Here is a 26,055-nt window from a genome sequence, read left to right as displayed (position 1 = left end):
TGAATCAGTTAATATCCTGCCGGTTCCATTACATACTTGTAAGAAAACTGTTTAATTGTCATAAAACTCTTAAAGTACGCAATTAGAGTTTCCAGAAATGATTAAAAACTTATAAGAAACCCTTGAAATAAAAGTAAGTAAATTCTTACTACATTTCCTGCCCTTTTCAATCAATGACATTACCCGTGGAAAGCAGGGAAATGACCAGAAAACTGCTAATATTTACAACTCCGGCCACTTTAGCGAGCGTTTTGACTTGAATTTGCTTTCAAATATTAGAAATTCATGTTTATACAGCTCACAATTAGTGTAGAAAGACTTTAAGTGAGGAATATACTGCTAATGTTTACAATTGAGGCCGAATTTCTCTAGCGTCTTTTTGATGAATCAGTTAATATCCTGCCGGTTACATTACATACTTGTAAGAAAACTGTCTAATTGTGGTAAAACTCTTAAAATACGCAAATAGAGTTTCCAGAAATGATTAAAAACTTATAAGAAACCCTTGCAATAAAAGTTAGTAGATTCTTACTACATTTCCTGCTGTTTTCAATCAATGACATTACCCGTGAAGAGCAGGGAAATGACCTGAAAACTGATAGTATTTACAACTCTGGCCGCTTTAGAGAGCGTTTTCACTTGAATTTGCTTACAAATACTAGGAATTCATGTTTATACAGCTCAAATTTAGTGTAGAGAGACTGTAAGTGAGGACTATACTGCTAATGTTTACAACTGAGGCCGAATTTCTCTAGCGTCTTTTTGGTGAATCAGTTAATATCCTCATTGTTCCAGTACATACTTGTAAGAAAACTGTCTAATTGTGGTGAAACTCTTAAAATACGCAATTAGAGTTTCCAGAAATGATTAAAAACTTATAAGAAACCCTTGAGATAAAAGTTAGTAGATTCTTACTACATTTCCTGCTGTTTTCAATCAATGTAATTACCTGTGAAAAGCAGTGAAATGACCAGAAAACTGCTAATATTTACAACTCCGGCCACTTTAGCGAGCGTTTTCACTTGAATTTGCTTTCAAATATTAGGAATTCATGTTTATACAGCTCACAATTAGTGTAGAAAGACTGTAAGTGAGGACTATACTGCTAATGTTTACAACTGAGGCCGAATTTCTCTAGCGTCTTTTTGGTGAATCAGTTAATATCCTGCCGGTTCCATTACATACTTGTTAGAAAACTGTTTAATTGTCGTAAAACTCTTAAAGTACGCAATTTGAGTTTCCAGAAATGATTAAAAACTTATAAGAAACCCTTGAAATAAAAGTTACTAGAGTCTTTCTACATTTCCTGCTGTTTTCAATGACGGACATTTCCCGTGAAAAGCAGGGAAATGACCAGAAAACTGCTAATATTTACAACTCCGGCCACTTTAGCGAGCGTTTTCACTCGAATTTGCATTCAAATATTAGGAATTCATGTTTATACAGCTCACAATTAGTGTAGAAAGACTGTAAGTGAGGACTATACTGCTAATGTTTACAACTGAGGCCAAATTTCTCTAGCGTCTTTTTGGTGAATCAGTTAATATCCTGCCGGTTGTATTACATACTTGTAAGAAAACTGTCTAATTGTGGAAAAACTCTTAAAATACGCAATTAGAGTTTCCAGAAATGATTAAAAACTTATAAGAAACCCTTGAGATAAAAGTTAGTAGATTCTTACTACATTTCCTGCTGTTTTCAATCAATGTCATTACCCGTGAAAAGCAGTGATATGACCAGAAAACTGATAATATTTACAAATCCGGCCACTTCAGCGAGCGTTTTCACTTTAATTTGCTTTCAAATACTAGGAATTCATGTTTATACAGCTCAAATTTAGTGTAGAAAGACTGTAAGTGAGGACTATACTGCTAATGTTTACAATTGAGGCCGAATTTCTCTAGCGTCTTTTTGATGAATCAGTTAATATCCTGCCGGTTCCATTACATACTTGTAAGAAAACTGTCTAATTGTGGTAAAACTCTTAAAGTACGCAATTAGAGTTTCCGGAAATGATTAAAAACTTATAAGAAACCCTTGCAAAAAAAGTTAGTAGATTCTTACTACATTTCCTGCTGTTTTCAATCAATGACATTACCCGTGAAGAGCAGGGAAATGACCTGAAAACTGATAGTATTTACAACTCTGGCCGCTTTAGAGAGCGTTTTCACTTGAATTTGCTTACAAATACTAGGAATTCATGTTTATACAGCTCAAATTTAGTGTAGAGAGACTGTAAGTGAGGACTATACTGCTAATGTTTACAACTGAGGCCGAATTTCTCTAGCGTCTTTTTGGTGAATCAGTTAATATCCTCATTGTTCCAGTACATACTTGTAAGAAAACTGTCTAATTGTGGTGAAACTCTTAAAATACGCAATTAGAGTTTCCAGAAATGATTAAAAACTTATAAGAAACCCTTGAGATAAAAGTTAGTAGATTCTTACTACATTTCCTGCTGTTTTCAATCAATGTAATTACCCGTGAAAAGCAGTGAAATGACCAGAAAACTGCTAATATTTACAACTCCGGCCACTTTAGCGAGCGTTTTCACTTGAATTTGCTTTCAAATATTAGGAATTCATGTTTATACAGCTCACAATTAGTGTAGAAAGACTGTAAGTGAGGACTATACTGCTAATGTTTACAACTGAGGCCGAATTTCTCTAGCGTCTTTTTGGTGAATCAGTTAATATCCTGCCGGTTCCATTACATACTTGTTAGAAAACTGTTTAATTGTCGTAAAACTCTTAAAGTACGCAATTAGAGTTTCCAGAAATGATTAAAAACTTATAAGAAACCCTTGAAATAAAAGTTACTAGAGTCTTTCTACATTTCCTGCTGTTTTCAATGACGGACATTTCCCGTGAAAAGCAGGGAAATGACCAGAAAACTGCTAATATTTACAACTCCGGCCACTTTAGCGAGCGTTTTCACTCGAATTTGCTTTCAAATATTAGGAATTCATGTTTATACAGCTCACAATTAGTGTAGAAAGACTGTAAGTGAGGACTATACTGCTAATGTTTACAACTGAGGCCAAATTTCTCTAGCGTCTTTTTGGTGAATCAGTTAATATCCTGCCGGTTCTATTACATACTTGTAAGAAAACTGTCTAATTGTGGTAAAACTCTTAAAATACGCAATTAGAGTTTCCAGAAATGATTAAAAACTTATAAGAAACCCTTGAGATAAAAGTTAGTAGATTCTTACAACATTTCCTGCTGTTTTCAATCAATGTCATTACCCGTGAAAAGCAGTGATATGACCAGAAAACTGATAATATTTACAAATCCGGCCACTTCAGCGAGCGTTTTCACTTTAATTTGCTTTCAAATACTAGGAATTCATGTTTATACAGCTCAAATTTAGTGTAGAAAGACTGTAAGTGAGGACTATACTGCTAATGTTTACAATTGAGGCCGAATTTCTCTAGCGTCTTTTTGATGAATCAGTTAATATCCTGCCGGTTCCATTACATACTTTTAAGAAAACTGTCTAATTGTGTTAAAACTCTTAATGTACGCAATTAGAGTTTCCAGAAATGATTAAAAACTTATAAGAAACCCTTGAAATAAAAGTTACTAGTCTTTCTACATTTCCTGCTGTTTTCAATGACGGACATTTCCCGTGAAAAGCAGGGAAATGACCTGAAAACTGCTAATATTTACAACTCCGGCCACTTTAGCGAGCGTTTTGACTTGAATTTGCTTTCAAATATTAGAAATTCATGTTTATACAGCTCACAATTAGTGTAGAAAGACTTTAAGTGAGGAATATACTGCTAATGTTTACAATTGAGGCCGAATTTCTCTAGCGTCTTTTTGATGAATCAGTTAATATCCTGCCGGTTCCATTACATACTTGTAAGAAAACTGTCTAATTGTGGTAAAACTCTTAAAATACGCAATTAGAGTTTCCAGAAATGATTAAAAACTTTTAAGAAAACTTTGAAATAAAAGTTAGTTGATTCTTTCTACATTTCCTGCCTTTTTCAATCAATGACATTACCCGTGGAATGCAGGGAAATGACCAGAAAACTGATAATATTTACAAATCCGGCCACTTTAGCTAGCGTTTTCACTTTAATTTGCTTTCAAATACTAGGAATTCATGTTTATACAGCTCAAATTTAGTGTAGAAAGACTGTAAGTGAGGACTATACTGCTTATGTTTACAACTGAGGCCGAATTTCTCTAGCGTCTTTTTGGTGAATCAGTTAATATCCTCATTGTTCCAGTACATACTTGTAAGAAAACTGTCTAATTGTGGTAAAACTCTTAAAATACGCAATTAGAGTTTCCAGAAATGATTAAAAACTTATAAGAAACCCTTGAGATAAAAGTTAGTAGATTCTTACTACATTTCCTGCTGTTTTCAATCAATGTCATTACCCGTGAAAAGCAGTGGTATGACCAGAAAACTGATAATATTTACAAATCCGGCCACTTCAGCGAGCGTTTTCACTTTAATTTGCTTTCAAATACTAGGAATTCATGTTTATACAGCTCAAATTTAGTGTAGAAAGACTGTAAGTGAGGACTATACTGCTAATGTTTACAATTGAGGCCGAATTTCTCTAGCGTCTTTTTGATGAATCAGTTAATATCCTGCCGGTTCCATTACATACTTGTAAGAAAACTGTCTAATTGTGGTAAAACTCTTAAAGTACGCAATTAGAGTTTCCGGAAATGATTAAAAACTTATAAGAAACCCTTGAAATAAAAGTTACTAGTCTTTCTACATTTCCTGCTGTTTTCAATGGTGGACATTACCCGTGAAAAGCAGGGAAATGACCTGAAAACTGCTAATATTTACAACTCCGGCCACTTTAGCGAGCGTTTTCACTCGAATTTGCTTTCAAATATTAGGAATTTAGGTTTATACAGCTCACAATTAGTGTAGAAAGACTGTAAGTGAGGACTATACTGCTAATGTTTACAACTGAGGCCGAATTTCTCGAGCGTCTTTTTGATGAATCAGTTAATATCCTGCCGGTTCCATTACATACTTGTAAGAAAACTGTTTAATTGTCATAAAACTCTTAAAGTACGCAATTAGAGTTTCCAGAAATGATTAAAAACTTATAAGAAACCCTTGAAATAAAAGTAAGTAAATTCTTACTACATTTCCTGCCCTTTTCAATCAATGACATTACCCGTGGAAAGCAGGGAAATGACCAGAAAACTGCTAATATTTACAACTCCGGCCACTTTAGCGAGCGTTTTGACTTGAATTTGCTTTCAAATATTAGAAATTCATGTTTATACAGCTCACAATTAGTGTAGAAAGACTTTAAGTGAGGAATATACTGCTAATGTTTACAATTGAGGCCGAATTTCTCTAGCGTCTTTTTGATGAATCAGTTAATATCCTGCCGGTTACATTACATACTTGTAAGAAAACTGTCTAATTGTGGTAAAACTCTTAAAATACGCAAATAGAGTTTCCAGAAATGATTAAAAACTTATAAGAAACCCTTGCAATAAAAGTTAGTAGATTCTTACTACATTTCCTGCTGTTTTCAATCAATGACATTACCCGTGAAGAGCAGGGAAATGACCTGAAAACTGATAGTATTTACAACTCTGGCCGCTTTAGAGAGCGTTTTCACTTGAATTTGCTTACAAATACTAGGAATTCATGTTTATACAGCTCAAATTTAGTGTAGAGAGACTGTAAGTGAGGACTATACTGCTAATGTTTACAACTGAGGCCGAATTTCTCTAGCGTCTTTTTGGTGAATCAGTTAATATCCTCATTGTTCCAGTACATACTTGTAAGAAAACTGTCTAATTGTGGTGAAACTCTTAAAATACGCAATTAGAGTTTCCAGAAATGATTAAAAACTTATAAGAAACCCTTGAGATAAAAGTTAGTAGATTCTTACTACATTTCCTGCTGTTTTCAATCAATGTAATTACCTGTGAAAAGCAGTGAAATGACCAGAAAACTGCTAATATTTACAACTCCGGCCACTTTAGCGAGCGTTTTCACTTGAATTTGCTTTCAAATATTAGGAATTCATGTTTATACAGCTCACAATTAGTGTAGAAAGACTGTAAGTGAGGACTATACTGCTAATGTTTACAACTGAGGCCGAATTTCTCTAGCGTCTTTTTGGTGAATCAGTTAATATCCTGCCGGTTCCATTACATACTTGTTAGAAAACTGTTTAATTGTCGTAAAACTCTTAAAGTACGCAATTAGAGTTTCCAGAAATGATTAAAAACTTATAAGAAACCCTTGAAATAAAAGTTACTAGAGTCTTTCTACATTTCCTGCTGTTTTCAATGACGGACATTTCCCGTGAAAAGCAGGGAAATGACCAGAAAACTGCTAATATTTACAACTCCGGCCACTTTAGCGAGCGTTTTCACTCGAATTTGCATTCAAATATTAGGAATTCATGTTTATACAGCTCACAATTAGTGTAGAAAGACTGTAAGTGAGGACTATACTGCTAATGTTTACAACTGAGGCCAAATTTCTCTAGCGTCTTTTTGGTGAATCAGTTAATATCCTGCCGGTTGTATTACATACTTGTAAGAAAACTGTCTAATTGTGGAAAAACTCTTAAAATACGCAATTAGAGTTTCCAGAAATGATTAAAAACTTATAAGAAACCCTTGAGATAAAAGTTAGTAGATTCTTACTACATTTCCTGCTGTTTTCAATCAATGTCATTACCCGTGAAAAGCAGTGATATGACCAGAAAACTGATAATATTTACAAATCCGGCCACTTCAGCGAGCGTTTTCACTTTAATTTGCTTTCAAATACTAGGAATTCATGTTTATACAGCTCAAATTTAGTGTAGAAAGACTGTAAGTGAGGACTATACTGCTAATGTTTACAATTGAGGCCGAATTTCTCTAGCGTCTTTTTGATGAATCAGTTAATATCCTGCCGGTTCTATTACATACTTGTAAGAAAACTGTCTAATTGTGGTAAAACTCTTAAAGTACGCAATTAGAGTTTCCGGAAATGATTAAAAACTTATAAGAAACCCTTGCAAAAAAAGTTATTAGATTCTTACTACATTTCCTGCTGTTTTCAATCAATGACATTACCCGTGAAGAGCAGGGAAATGACCTGAAAACTGATAGTATTTACAACTACGGCCGCTTTAGAGAGCGTTTTCACTTGAATTTGCTTACAAATACTAGGAATTCATGTTTATACAGCTCAAATTTAGTGTAGAGAGACTGTAAGTGAGGACTATACTGCTAATGTTTACAACTGAGGCCGAATTTCTCTAGCGTCTTTTTGGTGAATCAGTTAATATCCTCATTGTTCCAGTACATACTTGTAAGAAAACTGTCTAATTGTGGTGAAACTCTTAAAATACGCAATTAGAGTTTCCAGAAATGATTAAAAACTTATAAGAAACCCTTGAGATAAAAGTTAGTAGATTCTTACTACATTTCCTGCTGTTTTCAATCAATGTAATTACCCGTGAAAAGCAGTGAAATGACCAGAAAACTGCTAATATTTACAACTCCGGCCACTTTAGCGAGCGTTTTCACTTGAATTTGCTTTCAAATATTAGGAATTCATGTTTATACAGCTCACAATTAGTGTAGAAAGACTGTAAGTGAGGACTATACTGCTAATGTTTACAACTGAGGCCGAATTTCTCTAGCGTCTTTTTGGTGAATCAGTTAATATCCTGCCGGTTCCATTACATACTTGTTAGAAAACTGTTTAATTGTCGTAAAACTCTTAAAGTACGCAATTAGAGTTTCCAGAAATGATTAAAAACTTATAAGAAACCCTTGAAATAAAAGTTACTAGAGTCTTTCTACATTTCCTGCTGTTTTCAATGACGGACATTTCCCGTGAAAAGCAGGGAAATGACCAGAAAACTGCTAATATTTACAACTCCGGCCACTTTAGCGAGCGTTTTCACTCGAATTTGCTTTCAAATATTAGGAATTCATGTTTATACAGCTCACAATTAGTGTAGAAAGACTGTAAGTGAGGACTATACTGCTAATGTTTACAACTGAGGCCAAATTTCTCTAGCGTCTTTTTGGTGAATCAGTTAATATCCTGCCGGTTCTATTACATACTTGTAAGAAAACTGTCTAATTGTGGTAAAACTCTTAAAATACGCAATTAGAGTTTCCAGAAATGATTAAAAACTTATAAGAAACCCTTGAGATAAAAGTTAGTAGATTCTTACTACATTTCCTGCTGTTTTCAATCAATGTAATTACCCGTGAAAAGCAGTGAAATGACCAGAAAACTGCTAATATTTACAACTCCGGCCACTTTAGCGAGCGTTTTCACTTGAATTTGCTTTCAAATATTAGGAATTCATGTTTATACAGCTCACAATTAGTGTAGAAAGACTGTAAGTGAGGACTATACTGCTAATGTTTACAACTGAGGCCGAATTTCTCTAGCGTCTTTTTGGTGAATCAGTTAATATCCTGCCGGTTCCATTACATACTTGTTAGAAAACTGTTTAATTGTCGTAAAACTCTTAAAGTACGCAATTAGAGTTTCCAGAAATGATTAAAAACTTATAAGAAACCCTTGAAATAAAAGTTACTAGAGTCTTTCTACATTTCCTGCTGTTTTCAATGACGGACATTTCCCGTGAAAAGCAGGGAAATGACCAGAAAACTGCTAATATTTACAACTCCGGCCACTTTAGCGAGCGTTTTCACTCGAATTTGCATTCAAATATTAGGAATTCATGTTTATACAGCTCACAATTAGTGTAGAAAGACTGTAAGTGAGGACTATACTGCTAATGTTTACAACTGAGGCCAAATTTCTCTAGCGTCTTTTTGGTGAATCAGTTAATATCCTGCCGGTTCTATTACATACTTGTAAGAAAACTGTCTAATTGTGGAAAAACTCTTAAAGTACGCAATTAGAGTTTCCGGAAATGATTAAAAACTTATAAGAAACCCTTGCAATAAAAGTTATTAGATTCTTACTACATTTCCTGCTGTTTTCAATCAATGACATTACCCGTGAAGAGCAGGGAAATGACCTGAAAACTGATAGTATTTACAACTACGGCCGCTTTAGAGAGCGTTTTCACTTGAATTTGCTTACAAATACTAGGAATTCATGTTTATACAGCTCAAATTTAGTGTAGAGAGACTGTAAGTGAGGACTATACTGCTAATGTTTACAACTGAGGCCGAATTTCTCTAGCGTCTTTTTGGTGAATCAGTTAATATCCTCATTGTTCCAGTACATACTTGTAAGAAAACTGTCTAATTGTGGTGAAACTCTTAAAATACGCAATTAGAGTTTCCAGAAATGATTAAAAACTTATAAGAAACCCTTGAGATAAAAGTTAGTAGATACTTACTACATTTCCTGCTGTTTTCAATCAATGTAATTACCCGTGAAAAGCAGTGAAATGACCAGAAAACTGCTAATATTTACAACTCCGGCCACTTTAGCGAGCGTTTTCACTGGAATTTGCTTTCAAATATTAGGAATTCATGTTTATACAGCTCACAATTAGTGTAGAAAGACTGTAAGTGAGGACTATACTGCTAATGTTTACAACTGAGGCCGAATTTCTCTAGCGTCTTTTTGGTGAATCAGTTAATATCCTGCCGGTTCCATTACATACTTGTTAGAAAACTGTTTAATTGTCGTAAAACTCTTAAAGTACGCAATTAGAGTTTCCAGAAATGATTAAAAACTTATAAGAAACCCTTGAAATAAAAGTTACTAGAGTCTTTCTACATTTCCTGCTGTTTTCAATGACGGACATTTCCCGTGAAAAGCAGGGAAATGACCAGAAAACTGCTAATATTTACAACTCCGGCCACTTTAGCGAGCGTTTTCACTCGAATTTGCTTTCAAATATTAGGAATTCATGTTTATACAGCTCACAATTAGTGTAGAAAGACTGTAAGTGAGGACTATACTGCTAATGTTTACAACTGAGGCCAAATTTCTCTAGCGTCTTTTTGGTGAATCAGTTAATATCCTGCCGGTTCTATTACATACTTGTAAGAAAACTGTCTAATTGTGGAAAAACTCTTAAAATACGCAATTAGAGTTTCCAGAAATGATTAAAAACTTATAAGAAACCCTTGAGATAAAAGTTAGTAGATTCTTACTACATTTCCTGCTGTTTTCAATCAATGTCATTACCCGTGAAAAGCAGTGATATGACCAGAAAACTGATAATATTTACAAATCCGGCCACTTCAGCGAGCGTTTTCACTTTAATTTGCTTTCAAATACTAGGAATTCATGTTTATACAGCTCAAATTTAGTGTAGAAAGACTGTAAGTGAGGACTATACTGCTAATGTTTACAATTGAGGCCGAATTTCTCTAGCGTCTTTTTGATGAATCAGTTAATATCCTGCCGGTTCCATTACATACTTGTAAGAAAACTGTCTAATTGTGGTAAAACTCTTAAAGTACGCAATTAGAGTTTCCGGAAATGATTAAAAACTTATAAGAAACCCTTGCAATAAAAGTTATTAGATTCTTACTACATTTCCTGCTGTTTTCAATCAATGACATTACCCGTGAAGAGCAGGGAAATGACCTGAAAACTGATAGTATTTACAACTACGGCCGCTTTAGAGAGCGTTTTCACTTGAATTTGCTTACAAATACTAGGAATTCATGTTTATACAGCTCAAATTTAGTGTAGAGAGACTGTAAGTGAGGACTATACTGCTAATGTTTACAACTGAGGCCGAATTTCTCTAGCGTCTTTTTGGTGAATCAGTTAATATCCTCATTGTTCCAGTACATACTTGTAAGAAAACTGTCTAATTGTGGTGAAACTCTTAAAATACGCAATTAGAGTTTCCAGAAATGATTAAAAACTTATAAGAAACCCTTGAGATAAAAGTTAGTAGATTCTTACTACATTTCCTGCTGTTTTCAATCAATGTAATTACCCGTGAAAAGCAGTGAAATGACCAGAAAACTGCTAATATTTACAACTCCGGCCACTTTAGCGAGCGTTTTCACTTGAATTTGCTTTCAAATATTAGGAATTCATGTTTATACAGCTCACAATTAGTGTAGAAAGACTGTAAGTGAGGACTATACTGCTAATGTTTACAACTGAGGCCGAATTTCTCTAGCGTCTTTTTGGTGAATCAGTTAATATCCTGCCGGTTCCATTACATACTTGTTAGAAAACTGTTTAATTGTCGTAAAACTCTTAAAGTACGCAATTAGAGTTTCCAGAAATGATTAAAAACTTATAAGAAACCCTTGAAATAAAAGTTACTAGAGTCTTTCTACATTTCCTGCTGTTTTCAATGACGGACATTTCCCGTGAAAAGCAGGGAAATGACCAGAAAACTGCTAATATTTACAACTCCGGCCACTTTAGCGAGCATTTCACTCGAATTTGCTTTCAAATATTAGGAATTCATGTTTATACAGGTCACAATTAGTGTAGAAAGACTGTAAGTGAGGACTATACTGCTAATGTTTACAACTGAGGCCAAATTTCTCTAGCGTCTTTTTGGTGAATCAGTTAATATCCTGCCGGTTCTATTACATACTTGTAAGAAAACTGTCTAATTGTGGTAAAACTCTTAAAATACGCAATTAGAGTTTCCAGAAATGATTAAAAACTTATAAGAAACCCTTGAGATAAAAGTTAGTAGATTCTTACTACATTTCCTGCTGTTTTCAATCAATGTCATTACCCGTGAAAAGCAGTGATATGACCAGAAAACTGATAATATTTACAAATCCGGCCACTTCAGCGAGCGTTTTCACTTTAATTTGCTTTCAAATACTAGGAATTCATGTTTATACAGCTCAAATTTAGTGTAGAAAGACTGTAAGTGAGGACTATACTGCTAATGTTTACAATTGAGGCCGAATTTCTCTAGCGTCTTTTTGATGAATCAGTTAATATCCTGCCGGTTCCATTACATACTTGTAAGAAAACTGTCTAATTGTGGTAAAACTCTTAAAGTACGCAATTAGAGTTTCCAGAAATGATTAAAAACTTATAAGAAACCCTTGAAATAAAAGTTACTAGTCTTTCTACATTTCCTGCTGTTTTCAATGGTGGACATTACCCGTGAAAAGCAGGGAAATGACCTGAAAACTGCTAATATTTACAACTCCGGCCACTTTAGCGAGCGTTTTCACTCGAATTTGCTTTCAAATATTAGGAATTCAGGTTTATACAGCTCACAATTAGTGTAGAAAGACTGTAAGTGAGGACTATACTGCTAATGTTTACAACTTAGGCGGAATTTCTCTAGCGTCTTTTTGGTGAATCAGTTAGTGTCCTGCCGGTTCTATTCCATACTTGTAAGAAAACTGTCTAATTGTGGTAAAACTCTTAAAATACGCAATTAGAGTTTCCAGAAATGATTAAAAACTTATAAGAAACCCTTGAAATAAAAGTAAGTAAATTCTTACTACATTTCCTGCCCTTTTCAATCAATGACATTACCCGTGGAAAGCAGGGAAATGACCAGAAAACTGCTAATATTTACAACTCCGGCCACTTTAGCGAGCGTTTTGACTTGAATTTGCTTTCAAATATTAGAAATTCATGTTTATACAGCTCACAATTAGTGTAGAAAGACTGTAAGTGAGGACTATACTGCTAATGTTTACAACTGAGGCGGAATTTCTCTAGCGTCTTTTTGGTGAATCAGTTAGTGTCCTGCCGGTTCTATTCCATACTTGTAAGAAAACTGTCTAATTGTGGTAAAACTCTTAAAATACGCAATTAGAGTTTCCAGAAATGATTAAAAACTTATAAGAAACCCTTGCAATAAAAGTTAGTAGATTCTTACTACATTTCCTGCTGTTTTCAATCAATGACATTACCCGTGAAGAGCGGGGAAATGACCTGAAAACTGATAGTATTTACAACTCTGGCCGCTTTAGAGAGCGTTTTCACTTGAATTTGCTTACAAATACTAGGAATTCATGTTTATACAGCTCAAATTTAGTGTAGAGAGACTGTAAGTGAGGACTATACTGCTAATGTTTACAACTGAGGCCGAATTTCTCTAGCGTCTTTTTGGTGAATCAGTTAATATCCTCATTGTTCCAGTACATACTTGTAAGAAAACTGTCTAATTGTGGTGAAACTCTTAAAATACGCAATTAGAGTTTCCAGAAATGATTAAAAACTTATAAGAAACCCTTGAGATAAAAGTTAGTAGATTCTTACTACATTTCCTGCTGTTTTCAATCAATGTCATTACCCGTGAAAAGCAGTGAAATGACCAGAAAACTGCTAATATTTACAACTCCGGCCACTTTAGCGAGCGTTTTCACTTGAATTTGCTTTCAAATATTAGGAATTCATGTTTATACAGCTCACAATTAGTGTAGAAAGACTGTAAGTGAGGACTATACTGCTAATGTTTACAACTGAGGCCGAATTTCTCTAGCGTCTTTTTGGTGAATCAGTTAATATCCTGCCGGTTCCATTACATACTTGTTAGAAAACTGTTTAATTGTCGTAAAACTCTTAAAGTACGCAATTAGAGTTTCCAGAAATGATTAAAAACTTATAAGAAACCCTTGAAATAAAAGTTACTAGAGTCTTTCTACATTTCCTGCTGTTTTCAATGACGGACATTTCCCGTGAAAAGCAGGGAAATGACCAGAAAACTGCTAATATTTACAACTCCGGCCACTTTAGCGAGCGTTTTCACTCGAATTTGCTTTCAAATATTAGGAATTCATGTTTATACAGCTCACAATTAGTGTAGAAAGACTGTAAGTGAGGACTATACTGCTAATGTTTACAACTGAGGCCAAATTTCTCTAGCGTCTTTTTGGTGAATCAGTTAATATCCTGCCGGTTCTATTACATACTTGTAAGAAAACTGTCTAATTGTGGAAATACTCTTAAAATACGCAATTAGAGTTTCCAGAAATGATTAAAAACTTATAAGAAACCCTTGAGATAAAAGTTAGTAGATTCTTACTACATTTCCTGCTGTTTTCAATCAATGTCATTACCCGTGAAAAGCAGTGATATGACCAGAAAACTGATAATATTTACAAATCCGGCCACTTCAGCGAGCGTTTTCACTTTAATTTGCTTTCAAATACTAGGAATTCATGTTTATACAGCTCAAATTTAGTGTAGAAAGACTGTAAGTGAGGACTATACTGCTAATGTTTACAATTGAGGCCGAATTTCTCTAGCGTCTTTTTGATGAATCAGTTAATATCCTGCCGGTTCCATTACATACTTGTAAGAAAACTGTCTAATTGTGGTAAAACTCTTAAAGTACGCAATTAGAGTTTCCGGAAATGATTAAAAACTTATAAGAAACCCTTGCAATAAAAGTTATTAGATTCTTACTACATTTCCTGCTGTTTTCAATCAATGACATTACCCGTGAAGAGCAGGGAAATGACCTGAAAACTGATAGTATTTACAACTCTGGCCGCTTTAGAGAGCGTTTTCACTTGAATTTGCTTACAAATACTAGGAATTCATGTTTACACAGCTCAAATTTAGTGTAGAGAGACTGTAAGTGAGGACTATACTGCTAATGTTTACAACTGAGGCCGAATTTCTCTAGCGTCTTTTTGGTGAATCAGTTAATATCCTCATTGTTCCAGTACATACTTGTAAGAAAACTGTCTAATTGTGGTGAAACTCTTAAAATACGCAATTAGAGTTTCCAGAAATGATTAAAAACTTATAAGAAACCCTTGAGATAAAAGTTAGTAGATTCTTACTACATTTCCTGCTGTTTGCAATCAATGTAATTACCCGTGAAAAGCAGTGAAATGACCAGAAAACTGCTAATATTTACAACTCCGGCCACTTTAGCGAGCGTTTTCACTTGAATTTGCTTTCAAATATTAGGAATTCATGTTTATACAGCTCACAATTAGTGTAGAAAGACTGTAAGTGAGGACTATACTGCTAATGTTTACAACTGAGGCCGAATTTCTCTAGCGTCTTTTTGGTGAATCAGTTAATATCCTGCCGGTTCCATTACATACTTGTTAGAAAACTGTTTAATTGTCGTAAAACTCTTAAAGTACGCAATTAGAGTTTCCAGAAATGATTAAAAACTTATAAGAAACCCTTGAAATAAAAGTTACTAGAGTCTTTCTACATTTCCTGCTGTTTTCAATGACGGACATTTCCCGTGAAAAGCAGGGAAATGACCAGAAAACTGCTAATATTTACAACTCCGGCCACTTTAGCGAGCGTTTTCACTCGAATTTGCTTTCAAATATTAGGAATTCATGTTTATACAGCTCACAATTAGTGTAGAAAGACTGTAAGTGAGGACTATACTGCTAATGTTTACAACTGAGGCCAAATTTCTCTAGCGTCTTTTTGGTGAATCAGTTAATATCCTGCCGGTTCTATTACATACTTGTAAGAAAACTGTCTAATTGTGGAAAAACTCTTAAAATACGCAATTAGAGTTTCCAGAAATGATTAAAAACTTATAAGAAACCCTTGAGATAAAAGTTAGTAGATTCTTACTACATTTCCTGCTGTTTTCAATCAATGTCATTACCCGTGAAAAGAAGTGATATGACCAGAAAACTGATAATATTTACAAATCCGGCCACTTCAGCGAGCGTTTTCACTTTAATTTGCTTTCAAATACTAGGAATTCATGTTTATACAGCTCAAATTTAGTGTAGAAAGACTGTAAGTGAGGACTATACTGCTAATGTTTACAATTGAGGCCGAATTTCTCTAGCGTCTTTTTGATGAATCAGTTAATATCCTGCCGGTTCCATTACATACTTGTAAGAAAACTGTCTAATTGTGGTAAAACTCTTAAAGTACGCAATTAGAGTTTCCGGAAATGATTAAAAACTTATAAGAAACCCTTGCAATATAAGTTATTAGATTCTTACTACATTTCCTGCTGTTTTCAATCAATGACATTACCCGTGAAGAGCAGGGAAATGACCTGAAAACTGATAGTATTTACAACTACGGCCGCTTTAGAGAGCGTTTTCACTTGAATTTGCTTACAAATACTAGGAATTCATGTTTATACAGCTCAAATTTAGTGTAGAGAGACTGTAAGTGAGGACTATACTGCTAATGTTTACAACTGAGGCCGAATTTCTCTAGCGTCTTTTTGGTGAATCAGTTAATATCCTCATTGTTCCAGTACATACTTGTAAGAAAACTGTCTAATTGTGGTGAAACTCTTAAAATACGCAATTAGAGTTTCCAGAAATGATTAAAAACTTATAAGAAACCCTTGAGATAAAAGTTAGTAGATTCTTACTACATTTCCTGCTGTTTTCAATCAATGTAATTACCCGTGAAAAGCAGTGAAATGACCAGAAAACTGCTAATATTTACAACTCCGGCCACTTTAGCGAGCGTTTTCACTTGAATTTGCTTTCAAATATTAGGAATTCATGTTTATACAGCTCACAATTAGTGTAGAAAGACTGTAAGTGAGGACTATACTGCTAATGTTTACAACTGAGGCCGAATTTCTCTAGCGTCTTTTTGGTGAATCAGTTAATATCCTGCCGGTTCCATTACATACTTGTTAGAAAACTGTTTAATTGTCGTAAAACTCTTAAAGTACGCAATTAGAGTTTCCAGAAATGATTAAAAACTTATAAGAAACCCTTGAAATAAAAGTTACTAGAGTCTTTCTACATTTCCTGCTGTTTTCAATGACGGACATTTCCCGTGAAAAGCAGGGAAATGACCAGAAAACTGCTAATATTTACAACTCCGGCCACTTTAGCGAGCGTTTTCACTCGAATTTGCTTTCAAATATTAGGAATTCATGTTTATACAGGTCACAATTAGTGTAGAAAGACTGTAAGTGAGGACTATACTGCTAATGTTTACAACTGAGGCCAAATTTCTCTAGCGTCTTTTTGGTGAATCAGTTAATATCCTGCCGGTTCTATTACATACTTGTAAGAAAACTGTCTAATTGTGGTAAAACTCTTAAAATACGCAATTAGAGTTTCCAGAAATGATTAAAAACTTATAAGAAACCCTTGCAATAAAAGTTAGTAGATTCTTACTACATTTCCTGCTGTTTTCAATCAATGACATTACCCGTGAAGAGCGGGGAAATGACCTGAAAACTGATAGTATTTACAACTCTGGCCGCTTTAGAGAGCGTTTTCACTTGAATTTGCTTACAAATACTAGGAATTCATGTTTATACAGCTCAAATTTAGTGTAGAGAGACTGTAAGTGAGGACTATACTGCTAATGTTTACAACTGAGGCCGAATTTCTCTAGCGTCTTTTTGGTGAATCAGTTAATATCCTGCCGGTTCCATTACATACTTGTAAGAAAACTGTCTAATTGTGGTAAAACTCTTAAAGTACGCAATTAGAGTTTCCGGAAATGATTAAAAACTTATAAGAAACCCTTGCAATAAAAGTTATTAGATTCTTACTACATTTCCTGCTGTTTTCAATCAATGACATTACCCGTGAAGAGCAGGGAAATGACCTGAAAACTGATAGTATTTACAACTCTGGCCGCTTTAGAGAGCGTTTTCACTTGAATTTGCTTACAAATACTAGGAATTCATGTTTACACAGCTCAAATTTAGTGTAGAGAGACTGTAAGTGAGGACTATACTGCTAATGTTTACAACTGAGGCCGAATTTCTCTAGCGTCTTTTTGGTGAATCAGTTAATATCCTCATTGTTCCAGTACATACTTGTAAGAAAACTGTCTAATTGTGGTGAAACTCTTAAAATACGCAATTAGAGTTTCCAGAAATGATTAAAAACTTATAAGAAACCCTTGAGATAAAAGTTAGTAGATTCTTACTACATTTCCTGCTGTTTGCAATCAATGTAATTACCCGTGAAAAGCAGTGAAATGACCAGAAAACTGCTAATATTTACAACTCCGGCCACTTTAGCGAGCGTTTTCACTTGAATTTGCTTTCAAATATTAGGAATTCATGTTTATACAGCTCACAATTAGTGTAGAAAGACTGTAAGTGAGGACTATACTGCTAATGTTTACAACTGAGGCCGAATTTCTCTAGCGTCTTTTTGGTGAATCAGTTAATATCCTGCCGGTTCCATTACATACTTGTTAGAAAACTGTTTAATTGTCGTAAAACTCTTAAAGTACGCAATTAGAGTTTCCAGAAATGATTAAAAACTTATAAGAAACCCTTGAAATAAAAGTTACTAGAGTCTTTCTACATTTCCTGCTGTTTTCAATGACGGACATTTCCCGTGAAAAGCAGGGAAATGACCAGAAAACTGCTAATATTTACAACTCCGGCCACTTTAGCGAGCATTTCACTCGAATTTGCTTTCAAATATTAGGAATTCATGTTTATACAGGTCACAATTAGTGTAGAAAGACTGTAAGTGAGGACTATACTGCTAATGTTTACAACTGAGGCCAAATTTCTCTAGCGTCTTTTTGGTGAATCAGTTAATATCCTGCCGGTTCTATTACATACTTGTAAGAAAACTGTCTAATTGTGGTAAAACTCTTAAAATACGCAATTAGAGTTTCCAGAAATGATTAAAAACTTATAAGAAACCCTTGAGATAAAAGTTAGTAGATTCTTACTACATTTCCTGCTGTTTTCAATCAATGTCATTACCCGTGAAAAGCAGTGATATGACCAGAAAACTGATAATATTTACAAATCCGGCCACTTCAGCGAGCGTTTTCACTTTAATTTGCTTTCAAATACTAGGAATTCATGTTTATACAGCTCAAATTTAGTGTAGAAAGACTGTAAGTGAGGACTATACTGCTAATGTTTACAATTGAGGCCGAATTTCTCTAGCGTCTTTTTGATGAATCAGTTAATATCCTGCCGGTTCCATTACATACTTGTAAGAAAACTGTCTAATTGTGGTAAAACTCTTAAAGTACGCAATTAGAGTTTCCAGAAATGATTAAAAACTTATAAGAAACCCTTGAAATAAAAGTTACTAGTCTTTCTACATTTCCTGCTGTTTTCAATGGTGGACATTACCCGTGAAAAGCAGGGAAATGACCTGAAAACTGCTAATATTTACAACTCCGGCCACTTTAGCGAGCGTTTTCACTCGAATTTGCTTTCAAATATTAGGAATTCAGGTTTATACAGCTCACAATTAGTGTAGAAAGACTGTAAGTGAGGACTATACTGCTAATGTTTACAACTTAGGCGGAATTTCTCTAGCGTCTTTTTGGTGAATCAGTTAGTGTCCTGCCGGTTCTATTCCATACTTGTAAGAAAACTGTCTAATTGTGGTAAAACTCTTAAAATACGCAATTAGAGTTTCCAGAAATGATTAAAAACTTATAAGAAACCCTTGAAATAAAAGTAAGTAAATTCTTACTACATTTCCTGCCCTTTTCAATCAATGACATTACCCGTGGAAAGCAGGGAAATGACCAGAAAACTGCTAATATTTACAACTCCGGCCACTTTAGCGAGCGTTTTGACTTGAATTTGCTTTCAAATATTAGAAATTCATGTTTATACAGCTCACAATTAGTGTAGAAAGACTGTAAGTGAGGACTATACTGCTAATGTTTACAACTGAGGCGGAATTTCTCTAGCGTCTTTTTGGTGAATCAGTTAGTGTCCTGCCGGTTCTATTCCATACTTGTAAGAAAACTGTCTAATTGTGGTAAAACTCTTAAAATACGCAATTAGAGTTTCCAGAAATGATTAAAAACTTATAAGAAACCCTTGCAATAAAAGTTAGTAGATTCTTACTACATTTCCTGCTGTTTTCAATCAATGACATTACCCGTGAAGAGCGGGGAAATGACCTGAAAACTGATAGTATTTACAACTCTGGCCGCTTTAGAGAGCGTTTTCACTTGAATTTGCTTACAAATACTAGGAATTCATGTTTATACAGCTCAAATTTAGTGTAGAGAGACTGTAAGTGAGGACTATACTGCTAATGTTTACAACTGAGGCCGAATTTCTCTAGCGTCTTTTTGGTGAATCAGTTAATATCCTCATTGTTCCAGTACATACTTGTAAGAAAACTGTCTAATTGTGGTGAAACTCTTAAAATACGCAATTAGAGTTTCCAGAAATGATTAAAAACTTATAAGAAACCCTTGAGATAAAAGTTAGTAGATTCTTACTACATTTCCTGCTGTTTTCAATCAATGTCATTACCCGTGAAAAGCAGTGAAATGACCAGAAAACTGCTAATATTTACAACTCCGGCCACTTTAGCGAGCGTTTTCACTTGAATTTGCTTTCAAATATTAGGAATTCATGTTTATACAGCTCACAATTAGTGTAGAAAGACTGTAAGTGAGGACTATACTGCTAATGTTTACAACTGAGGCCGAATTTCTCTAGCGTCTTTTTGGTGAATCAGTTAATATCCTTCCGGTTCCATTACATACTTGTTAGAAAACTGTTTAATTGTCGTAAAACTCTTAAAGTACGCAATTAGAGTTTCCAGAAATGATTAAAAACTTATAAGAAACCCTTGAAATAAAAGTTACTAGAGTCTTTCTACATTTCCTGCTGTTTTCAATGACGGACATTTCCCGTGAAAAGCAGGGAAATGACCAGAAAACTGCTAATATTTACAACTCCGGCCACTTTAGCGAGCGTTTTCACTCGAATTTGCTTTCAAATATTAGGAATTCATGTTTATACAGCTCACAATTAGTGTAGAAAGACTGTAAGTGAGGACTATACTGCTAATGTTTACAACTGAGGCCAAATTTCTCTAGCGTCTTTTTGGTGAATCAGTTAATATCCTGCCGGTTCTATTACATACTTGTAAGAAAACTGTCTAATTGTGGAAATACTCTTAAAATACGCAATTAGAGTTTCCAGAAATGATTAAAAACTTATAAGAAACCCTTGAGATAAAAGTTAGTAGATTCTTACTACATTTCCTGCTGTTTTCAATCAATGTCATTACCCGTGAAAAGCAGTGATATGACCAGAAAACTGATAATATTTACAAATCCGGCCACTTCAGCGAGCGTTTTCACTTTAATTTGCTTTCAAATACTAGGAATTCATGTTTATACAGCTCAAATTTAGTGTAGAAAGACTGTAAGTGAGGACTATACTGCTAATGTTTACAATTGAGGCCGAATTTCTCTAGCGTCTTTTTGATGAATCAGTTAATATCCTGCCGGTTCCATTACATACTTGTAAGAAAACTGTCTAATTGTGGTAAAACTCTTAAAGTACGCAATTAGAGTTTCCGGAAATGATTAAAAACTTATAAGAAACCCTTGCAATATAAGTTATTAGATTCTTACTACATTTCCTGCTGTTTTCAATCAATGACATTACCCGTGAAGAGCAGGGAAATGACCTGAAAACTGATAGTATTTACAACTACGGCCGCTTTAGAGAGCGTTTTCACTTGAATTTGCTTACAAATACTAGGAATTCATGTTTATACAGCTCAAATTTAGTGTAGAGAGACTGTAAGTGAGGACTATACTGCTAATGTTTACAACTGAGGCCGAATTTCTCTAGCGTCTTTTTGGTGAATCAGTTAATATCCTCATTGTTCCAGTACATACTTGTAAGAAAACTGTCTAATTGTGGTGAAACTCTTAAAATACGCAATTAGAGTTTCCAGAAATGATTAAAAACTTATAAGAAACCCTTGAGATAAAAGTTAGTAGATTCTTACTACATTTCCTGCTGTTTTCAATCAATGTAATTACCCGTGAAAAGCAGTGAAATGACCAGAAAACTGCTAATATTTACAACTCCGGCCACTTTAGCGAGCGTTTTCACTTGAATTTGCTTTCAAATATTAGGAATTCATGTTTATACAGCTCACAATTAGTGTAGAAAGACTGTAAGTGAGGACTATACTGCTAATGTTTACAACTGAGGCCGAATTTCTCTAGCGTCTTTTTGGTGAATCAGTTAATATCCTGCCGGTTCCATTACATACTTGTTAGAAAACTGTTTAATTGTCGTAAAACTCTTAAAGTACGCAATTAGAGTTTCCAGAAATGATTAAAAACTTATAAGAAACCCTTGAAATAAAAGTTACTAGAGTCTTTCTACATTTCCTGCTGTTTTCAATGACGGACATTTCCCGTGAAAAGCAGGGAAATGACCAGAAAACTGCTAATATTTACAACTCCGGCCACTTTAGCGAGCGTTTTCACTCGAATTTGCTTTCAAATATTAGGAATTCATGTTTATACAGGTCACAATTAGTGTAGAAAGACTGTAAGTGAGGACTATACTGCTAATGTTTACAACTGAGGCCAAATTTCTCTAGCGTCTTTTTGGTGAATCAGTTAATATCCTGCCGGTTCTATTACATACTTGTAAGAAAACTGTCTAATTGTGGTAAAACTCTTAAAATACGCAATTAGAGTTTCCAGAAATGATTAAAAACTTATAAGAAACCCTTGCAATAAAAGTTAGTAGATTCTTACTACATTTCCTGCTGTTTTCAATCAATGACATTACCCGTGAAGAGCGGGGAAATGACCTGAAAACTGATAGTATTTACAACTCTGGCCGCTTTAGAGAGCGTTTTCACTTGAATTTGCTTACAAATACTAGGAATTCATGTTTATACAGCTCAAATTTAGTGTAGAGAGACTGTAAGTGAGGACTATACTGCTAATGTTTACAACTGAGGCCGAATTTCTCTAGCGTCTTTTTGGTGAATCAGTTAATATCCTGCCGGTTCCATTACATACTTGTAAGAAAACTGTCTAATTGTGGTAAAACTCTTAAAGTACGCAATTAGAGTTTCCGGAAATGATTAAAAACTTATAAGAAACCCTTGCAATAAAAGTTATTAGATTCTTACTACATTTCCTGCTGTTTTCAATCAATGACATTACCCGTGAAGAGCAGGGAAATGACCTGAAAACTGATAGTATTTACAACTCTGGCCGCTTTAGAGAGCGTTTTCACTTGAATTTGCTTACAAATACTAGGAATTCATGTTTACACAGCTCAAATTTAGTGTAGAGAGACTGTAAGTGAGGACTATACTGCTAATGTTTACAACTGAGGCCGAATTTCTCTAGCGTCTTTTTGGTGAATCAGTTAATATCCTCATTGTTCCAGTACATACTTGTAAGAAAACTGTCTAATTGTGGTGAAACTCTTAAAATACGCAATTAGAGTTTCCAGAAATGATTAAAAACTTATAAGAAACCCTTGAGATAAAAGTTAGTAGATTCTTACTACATTTCCTGCTGTTTGCAATCAATGTAATTACCCGTGAAAAGCAGTGAAATGACCAGAAAACTGCTAATATTTACAACTCCGGCCACTTTAGCGAGCGTTTTCACTTGAATTTGCTTTCAAATATTAGGAATTCATGTTTATACAGCTCACAATTAGTGTAGAAAGACTGTAAGTGAGGACTATACTGCTAATGTTTACAACTGAGGCCGAATTTCTCTAGCGTCTTTTTGGTGAATCAGTTAATATCCTGCCGGTTCCATTACATACTTGTTAGAAAACTGTTTAATTGTCGTAAAACTCTTAAAGTACGCAATTAGAGTTTCCAGAAATGATTAAAAACTTATAAGAAACCCTTGAAATAAAAGTTACTAGAGTCTTTCTACATTTCCTGCTGTTTTCAATGACGGACATTTCCCGTGAAAAGCAGGGAAATGACCAGAAAACTGCTAATATTTACAACTCCGGCCACTTTAGCGAGCATTTCACTCGAATTTGCTTTCAAATATTAGGAATTCATGTTTATACAGGTCACAATTAGTGTAGAAAGACTGTAAGTGAGGACTATACTGCTAATGTTTACAACTGAGGCCAAATTTCTCTAGCGTCTTTTTGGTGAATCAGTTAATATCCTGCCGGTTCTATTACATACTTGTAAGAAAACTGTCTAATTGTGGTAAAACTCTTAAAATACGCAATTAGAGTTTCCAGAAATGATTAAAAACTTATAAGAAACCCTTGAGATAAAAGTTAGTAGATTCTTACTACATTTCCTGCTGTTTTCAATCAATGTCATTACCCGTGAAAAGCAGTGATATGACCAGAAAACTGATAATATTTACAAATCCGGCCACTTCAGCGAGCGTTTTCACTTTAATTTGCTTTCAAATACTAGGAATTCATGTTTATACAGCTCAAATTTAGTGTAGAAAGACTGTAAGTGAGGACTATACTGCTAATGTTTACAATTGAGGCCGAATTTCTCTAGCGTCTTTTTGATGAATCAGTTAATATCCTGCCGGTTCCATTACATACTTGTAAGAAAACTGTCTAATTGTGGTAAAACTCTTAAAGTACGCAATTAGAGTTTCCAGAAATGATTAAAAACTTATAAGAAACCCTTGAAATAAAAGTTACTAGTCTTTCTACATTTCCTGCTGTTTTCAATGGTGGACATTACCCGTGAAAAGCAGGGAAATGACCTGAAAACTGCTAATATTTACAACTCCGGCCACTTTAGCGAGCGTTTTCACTCGAATTTGCTTTCAAATATTAGGAATTCAGGTTTATACAGCTCACAATTAGTGTAGAAAGACTGTAAGTGAGGACTATACTGCTAATGTTTACAACTTAGGCGGAATTTCTCTAGCGTCTTTTTGGTGAATCAGTTAGTGTCCTGCCGGTTCTATTCCATACTTGTAAGAAAACTGTCTAATTGTGGTAAAACTCTTAAAATACGCAATTAGAGTTTCCAGAAATGATTAAAAACTTATAAGAAACCCTTGAAATAAAAGTAAGTAAATTCTTACTACATTTCCTGCCCTTTTCAATCAATGACATTACCCGTGGAAAGCAGGGAAATGACCAGAAAACTGCTAATATTTACAACTCCGGCCACTTTAGCGAGCGTTTTGACTTGAATTTGCTTTCAAATATTAGAAATTCATGTTTATACAGCTCACAATTAGTGTAGAAAGACTGTAAGTGAGGACTATACTGCTAATGTTTACAACTGAGGCGGAATTTCTCTAGCGTCTTTTTGGTGAATCAGTTAGTGTCCTGCCGGTTCTATTCCATACTTGTAAGAAAACTGTCTAATTGTGGTAAAACTCTTAAAATACGCAATTAGAGTTTCCAGAAATGATTAAAAACTTATAAGAAACCCTTGCAATAAAAGTTAGTAGATTCTTACTACATTTCCTGCTGTTTTCAATCAATGACATTACCCGTGAAGAGCGGGGAAATGACCTGAAAACTGATAGTATTTACAACTCTGGCCGCTTTAGAGAGCGTTTTCACTTGAATTTGCTTACAAATACTAGGAATTCATGTTTATACAGCTCAAATTTAGTGTAGAGAGACTGTAAGTGAGGACTATACTGCTAATGTTTACAACTGAGGCCGAATTTCTCTAGCGTCTTTTTGGTGAATCAGTTAATATCCTCATTGTTCCAGTACATACTTGTAAGAAAACTGTCTAATTGTGGTGAAACTCTTAAAATACGCAATTAGAGTTTCCAGAAATGATTAAAAACTTATAAGAAACCCTTGAGATAAAAGTTAGTAGATTCTTACTACATTTCCTGCTGTTTTCAATCAATGTCATTACCCGTGAAAAGCAGTGAAATGACCAGAAAACTGCTAATATTTACAACTCCGGCCACTTTAGCGAGCGTTTTCACTTGAATTTGCTTTCAAATATTAGGAATTCATGTTTATACAGCTCACAATTAGTGTAGAAAGACTGTAAGTGAGGACTATACTGCTAATGTTTACAACTGAGGCCGAATTTCTCTAGCGTCTTTTTGGTGAATCAGTTAATATCCTTCCGGTTCCATTACATACTTGTTAGAAAACTGTTTAATTGTCGTAAAACTCTTAAAGTACGCAATTAGAGTTTCCAGAAATGATTAAAAACTTATAAGAAACCCTTGAAATAAAAGTTACTAGAGTCTTTCTACATTTCCTGCTGTTTTCAATGACGGACATTTCCCGTGAAAAGCAGGGAAATGACCAGAAAACTGCTAATATTTACAACTCCGGCCACTTTAGCGAGCGTTTTCACTCGAATTTGCTTTCAAATATTAGGAATTCATGTTTATACAGCTCACAATTAGTGTAGAAAGACTGTAAGTGAGGACTATACTGCTAATGTTTACAACTGAGGCCAAATTTCTCTAGCGTCTTTTTGGTGAATCAGTTAATATCCTGCCGGT

Source organism: Myotis nattereri (genome assembly GCF_964212035.1).
Source record: "Myotis nattereri genome assembly, chromosome: 8".
NCBI lineage: Eukaryota > Metazoa > Chordata > Mammalia > Chiroptera > Vespertilionidae > Myotis > Myotis nattereri.
The sequence above is the reverse complement of the archived record's forward strand: the minus strand, read 5'-3'. Positions refer to the sequence as shown.